Genomic DNA, 5,671 nt, shown 5'->3' with positions numbered 1-5,671 from the left:
TTTTTTTTGAGACAGGATCTGACTTTGTTGCCTTCCATGAGTGCAGTGGCATCATAGCTCACAGCACCCTTCAACTTTTGGGCTTAAGTGATTCTCTTGCCTTGGTCTCCCAAGTAACTGGGACTACAGGCACTGCCACAATGCCTGGCTATTTTTTATTGCAGTTGCCACTGCTATTTTAGCTGGCCGGGGCCAGGTTCAAACCCACCACCATCTGTTATGGGGCCGGCACCTTACCCACTGAGCCATAGGCGTCACCTGCATGGATCTTTTTGTTGTTATTGTTCATTGCCTCTCATTAGTATTTATGTATTTGATGTGTGGCCAAGACAACTACTTCTTCCAGTGTGGCCCAGAGAAGTCCCAAGTATTGGACACCATTCTGAGGCTTTTCTCATGATTTAGACTCCAGATTCAGATGTTTTTGAGGTAGATTTGCTTACTGGTATCATTCTGTGTCGTCTCAATCTCTGTGGCCTGGAAGAACAAGATTTAGGGGTGGCTGTGGTTGGGCATTCTGTGCCCAAAGGCTTAGCATCCTCTGTATCTGGTGTGATCCATTCTCCAGTTTCACCACGTTTAGTCATCATTTTACTTGGGGTGTGGACATGTGTGTTCCAGAAGTTTCTTCACCCCTTACAACTCATAGGAGAGGTACTTATCTTAATGTTTTCTTTGCTTTTTTTTTGAGATAGAGTCTTACTATGTCACCCTGAGTAGAGTGCCATGGCATCACATCTCACAACAATCTCAAACTCTTGGGCTTAAGCGATTCTCTTGCCTCAGCCTCCCAAGTAGCTGGGACTACAGATGCCCGCCCCAATGCCCGGCTATTTTTTTGTTGCAGTTGTCATTGCTGTTTAGCTAGCCTGGACCAGTTTTGAACCCGCCAGCCTGGGTGTATGTGACCAGCAGCCTACCCACTGAGCTTATGGGCACTGCCTTCTTCTGCTGTTTTGACCATGAAGTCTTAAACCTGGAGTAGATTTGGTTACCAAATAGCCTAAGGAGGTAGGACATAATATTTGATTTACGTAAGATCCAGGAAATGGGGCAAGGCATGGTGCCATGAACTGTGCTTCCAGCTAGACCTTATTAAGTTTCACAATCCTTTATGCAAAAAAGACAACTTCCAGGTGTTGCTAATGGAGTTATCTGGTGCGTAGGAGACAAAACCAGGAGCAGCTCTATTCCATTCCCCATAATCAAAAAAACTGTTGCTTTGGGGTTGGATCATGTCCCAGCTCTACTTTGAGAAAGGGGATTTTGCTTTTGAGATGATGTAAGTTCTTTAAATTCTTCAACTGAGAAATTAGAGACATGCAGATAATGAGACACACAGAGGGTTTCCCAATCCCTGCATCAGACTTCATTAGCTTGGATAGTATCCAGGTGCTCTGCTGATCTCTTAGCTGTTTGTCAGGTTTCTGTGGCCAGGCAGATGTCACCAGCACGAATGTTCAGGGATTCAGCTGTATGAGCTTCATTTTCATGATCATCTCTTTAGTCATTAAAGTCTTCATCTCTTCGTCCAAGTAAGACTCTTCTCTTGAGGGCCTGCCTTATGCAAGACACTGGCTGGTACTAGGAGGGACATGGAACAGAGAAATGCTCCTAAATTGGTAGTACTTTAGAAGAGGAGATAGGCCTGAGAATAAACAAAACATAAAGTGTGAAATGTCTTTGCTAAGTGTATGAACCACATGCAAGAAATCAGTGCATTTTCCTGTAAAAACACAGCCAAAATAGTCTCTCTCTGGATAGTTAGAATGACAGCTCTGATAACCTTGTACCTAGAGCACCCAGAGCTGTGTCAGAGTTGAGATGTCTGTAATAAAATGACCTATCTGTTAGTCCTTCCCTGGGATTAGCCATCATTCCCACTTAAAGTAGACCACATCTCTCTTTTTCTTGCCCAAAGTTTAAATAAAAGTGAAAGATGGATCCTTTTGTAGTTCATAAGCGTGATGATTGGGTTTTCTTTTTATTTATTTTTTTTGAGACAGAGCCTCAAGCTGTCACCCTGGATAGAGTGCTGTGGCATCACAACTCACAGCAACCTCCAGCTCTTGGGCTCAAGTGAGTTCAAGTAGCTGGGACCACAGGTGCCCACCACGACGCTCGGCTACTTTTTTTGGTTGCAGCCACCATTGTTGTTTGGTGGGCCCAGGCTGGATTCAAACCCGCCACCTTAGGTGTATGTGGTTGGTGCCTTAGCCACTTGAGCCACAGGCGCCAAGCCGATGATTGGGTTTTCATGTGCATGTGTGAGATGTGCCTCCAACAAATCTTGTTACGATGTTGGCACATTACTCGTCTGATGTGAAATTGAAAAAAGTGAAAGATGAGGCTCAGCACTCCTAGCTCCGTGGTTAGGGTGCTGGCCACGTGTACATGTACATGATGGTGGGTTCCAACCTGGCCCAGGCCTGCTAAAAAAAAAAAAAACAATGACAGAAGTGAAAGACGAATTCAGATTTGGTGGAGACTTTGAAGCCTGATTTTCCTAATGGAGTTCTCTTTCCAAGTTGTATCTGGGTTGTATCATGTAGTTGGTGTGACCCATGTCTTTGTTTGTTTGTTTGTTTGTTTTTGGCCAGGCTGGGTTTGAACCCGCCACCTCCAGCATATGAGGCTGGTGCCCTACTCCTTTGAGCCACAGGTGCCACCCTGACTCATGTCTTTTTTTCTTATTCTGATATTTGATTTAGAGAGCAATTCGTGAGGAGGCATGAAATGTTTCTGGAGATGGCCATGAGCTTGCTGATTTTCATGTAATTCTTGGCTTACTTGTCAGTTGGGGTTGAAAAGATTCCAGGATAGGAAAAATGAACCTAACATTTTGGTACAAGAACAAACAAGGCTGCTTTGTATTTGTATATGGTGAAGCTCAAGTTGCAGATCTAGCAAGAACCCATTAACGTGACAGTCCACTTTCAGGGTGAGTTTCCGAGACCCCTGTACTTCGTGAAGATGGCAGTGAATGTTCATCCATGAAGGTGATAAATATTTGTGGAGTGTCAACAACAAAAGAATTTTCTTGTTTCTGGGCAAAGAAGCAAAAGGCAGAAAACTTAAGAAGTGACTTCTGCTGTGTTTATTTCTCTCCTTCTGTTTAAAGCCAGGTGCAGTAGCACACACCTGTAATCCCAGATACTCAGGAGGCTGAAATGGGAGGATCATTTGAGACCAGGTGTTTGAGGCTGCAATGAGCTCTGATAACACCACTGCACTCCAGCCTGGGCAGCATAGCAAGACCCCATTTCTTTAAAAAAAAAAAAAAAAAGATGAGGCTGTGTCGTTGACAGAGGGTATCTTCCTCCCACCTTTCCTAACCCTTGCAGTACAACAAAATCAACTCCAAGATTTATCACATTTTAGTAGTAAATATTATCAAACAAACAAATTGAGGACCTAAGATACTTAGCAAAATAGAAATTTCTGTGCTTAATATTCATGGCACTCCTGTAATCATCAGGAAGAAAAAATGTGCTGACCAAGGGAACCCATTTGATGCATATGTGTGGAAGGCTATACTTTCCACCTCCAGCTGATCTCTGCCTCTTCTTTTTCTGTGTTTCTCATATGCCCCTTGAGTGCTTGTCTTTTAAGAGACAGAGTCTCACTTTATCGCCCTCGGGTAGAATGCTGTGGCATCACAGTTCACAGCAACCTCTAACTCCTGGGTTTAGGCGAATCTCTTGCTTCAGCCTTTCCAGTAGCTGGGACTACAGGCGCCTGCCACAATGCCTGGCTATTTTTTTATTGCAGTTTGGCTGGGGCTGGGTTTGAACCCACCACCCTTGGTATATGGGGCCGGCACCCTACTCATTGAGCCACAGGTGCCATCCTACATATTGTTTTGGTATCCATCTCTTTTTTATTTTTTTTTGAGACATAGCCTCAAGCTGGCCCCCTGGGTAGTGCTGTGGCATCACAGCTCACAGCAACCTCCAACTCCTGGGCTCAAGCGAGTCTCCTGCCTCAGCCTCCCAAGTTGCTGGGATCACAGGTGCCTGTCACAACGCCCGGCTATTTTTTTGGTTTTTTGGTTGCAGCCATCATTGTTGTTTGGCGGGCCCAGGCTGGATTCCAACCCGCTACCTTAGGGGTGTATGTGGTTGGCGCCTTAGCCTCTTGAGCCACAGGTGCTGAGCCTGTTTAAGCAATTTTAGAGCCACACAGATCTGGTTGAAATACTAGCTCCACTGCCTATTAGGTGTGTGTCCTTGAATGAGTTACCTAATGTCTCTGAAGCTCAAGTTTTTCATCTATATAAGATGAGATATCAACCTATGTTGTACTCTTCCCTCTGTGAAATATGTCATTTGATTTTTTTTTGGTTTATTTATTTATTTTTTTGAGACAGAATCTCACTATGTTGCCCTGGGTAGAGTGCTATAGCTCATAGCAACCTCCAACTCTTGAGCTTAAGTGATTCTCTTCCTCAGGCTCCCAAGTAGCTGGGACTATAGGCACCCGCTACAACACCTGGCTTTTTTTTGTTGCACTTGTCATTGTTGCTTAGCAGGCCTGCGTCGGGTTCAAACCTACCAACCTCCGTGTATGTGGCTGGTGCTGTAACCACTGTGCTATGGCTGCCAAGCCTCATTTGATATTTATTAAGGGATTACATACTGCAATTAAGAACTGTTTGCCCAGCCATCTTCCCAGAAAGACAAAAGTAGGGAAGTCCTCATGGGTTTTTAAGGTTACCTTGTAGAAGAAATAAGCCCTGTGACTTGGAGAACTAACTACGTGCCCTGCCCAGAAACCAGGAGAGGTGTGTGTACTCTTGCCTCCGCAGGCCTGCTACACGTCTGACTTTGTCCAGCCCCAGGACACAGATAAGCTAGTATTCTTGGTTTCTGGCAGCTAAGTAGTCCTAAACATTTCTCCTTGGCCAAGTTCCGCAAGTCTTCGTTTTAGGTTTAGAATCTGTCCCTTGGCATTCCCTGGAATAATGACTTCAGGGGGCTATTGTTGATCCCCAACCTGGCTGGTGATATGATGATGTCTCAGTTTAACTTTCACTGTGACCTTCATGTTTGTTTGGGGTTTGAGTTAGTATTCACTGCTCTTTTTTGAGTCAGAACTCAAGGCATTTAATTAAATGGGTGTGTGCCCAAACCCAAGGAAGATAAGAAAGGTCTCTTATCTTAGACTTTCTATGTCTCCCTAGCAGTCTCTACTCAAAGGTTCTGGAAATAAAATGGCCTTAGATCTGGAGATTATCTCCTACCCTAGAGGCCTGGCAGTTGCTGTCCTGTTCCGACAAAATTCTCTTTCTTCAGATTCCTAGATTGTGAAATAAGAGACTCCCTGCCCTCAGACCTCATCTCTTTCCGCCTTAGTCGGCCAAATGATGGTGGCAGATGGGGACAGTTCACCAGGTTCCCTGAGAGACAAGGCATGGGAAGGTCTGTAGCTTGCTCTTTGTGTGGTGATCTATTATGTGCTGGGAACAGATGAGAACTTTAGGATTTTCCTAGTCATTTACCTTTCCTCTTCAAAGTGAGTAAGAAGGAGCCTCCTAGGATCCAAGGGCCTTGACTCCATGGTCCAGAACACCACTGTCAGATCCAGGGGAAGGGGCAGATTTTTTTTTTTTTTTTGAGACAGAGCCTCAAGCTATCCCCCTGGGTAGAGTGCCGTAGCATCACAGCTCACA

At 44.8% G+C, this 5,671-nt stretch overlaps 1 protein-coding gene and 1 non-coding gene across 3 annotated transcripts in view; both read left to right on the top strand.

Annotated features, from left to right (window-relative positions):
- Nucleotides 1-5,671, top strand: part of WBP1L (WW domain binding protein 1 like) — a 79,557-nt gene that overhangs the window by 21,017 nt on the left and 52,869 nt on the right. The window lies entirely within an intron of this gene.
- LOC111724346 lies at nt 2,216-2,323 on the top strand. The gene has a single exon (XR_002772658.1). It is a non-coding gene; the product is annotated as a small nucleolar RNA U13 (small nucleolar RNA).

The sequence above is a fragment of the Otolemur garnettii genome, unplaced genomic scaffold (genome assembly GCF_000181295.1).
Source record: "Otolemur garnettii isolate 467f Iridium unplaced genomic scaffold, OtoGar3 scaffold00021, whole genome shotgun sequence".
Taxonomy (NCBI): domain Eukaryota; kingdom Metazoa; phylum Chordata; class Mammalia; order Primates; family Galagidae; genus Otolemur; species Otolemur garnettii.
This window is presented reverse-complemented; position numbering and strand designations above follow the sequence as displayed.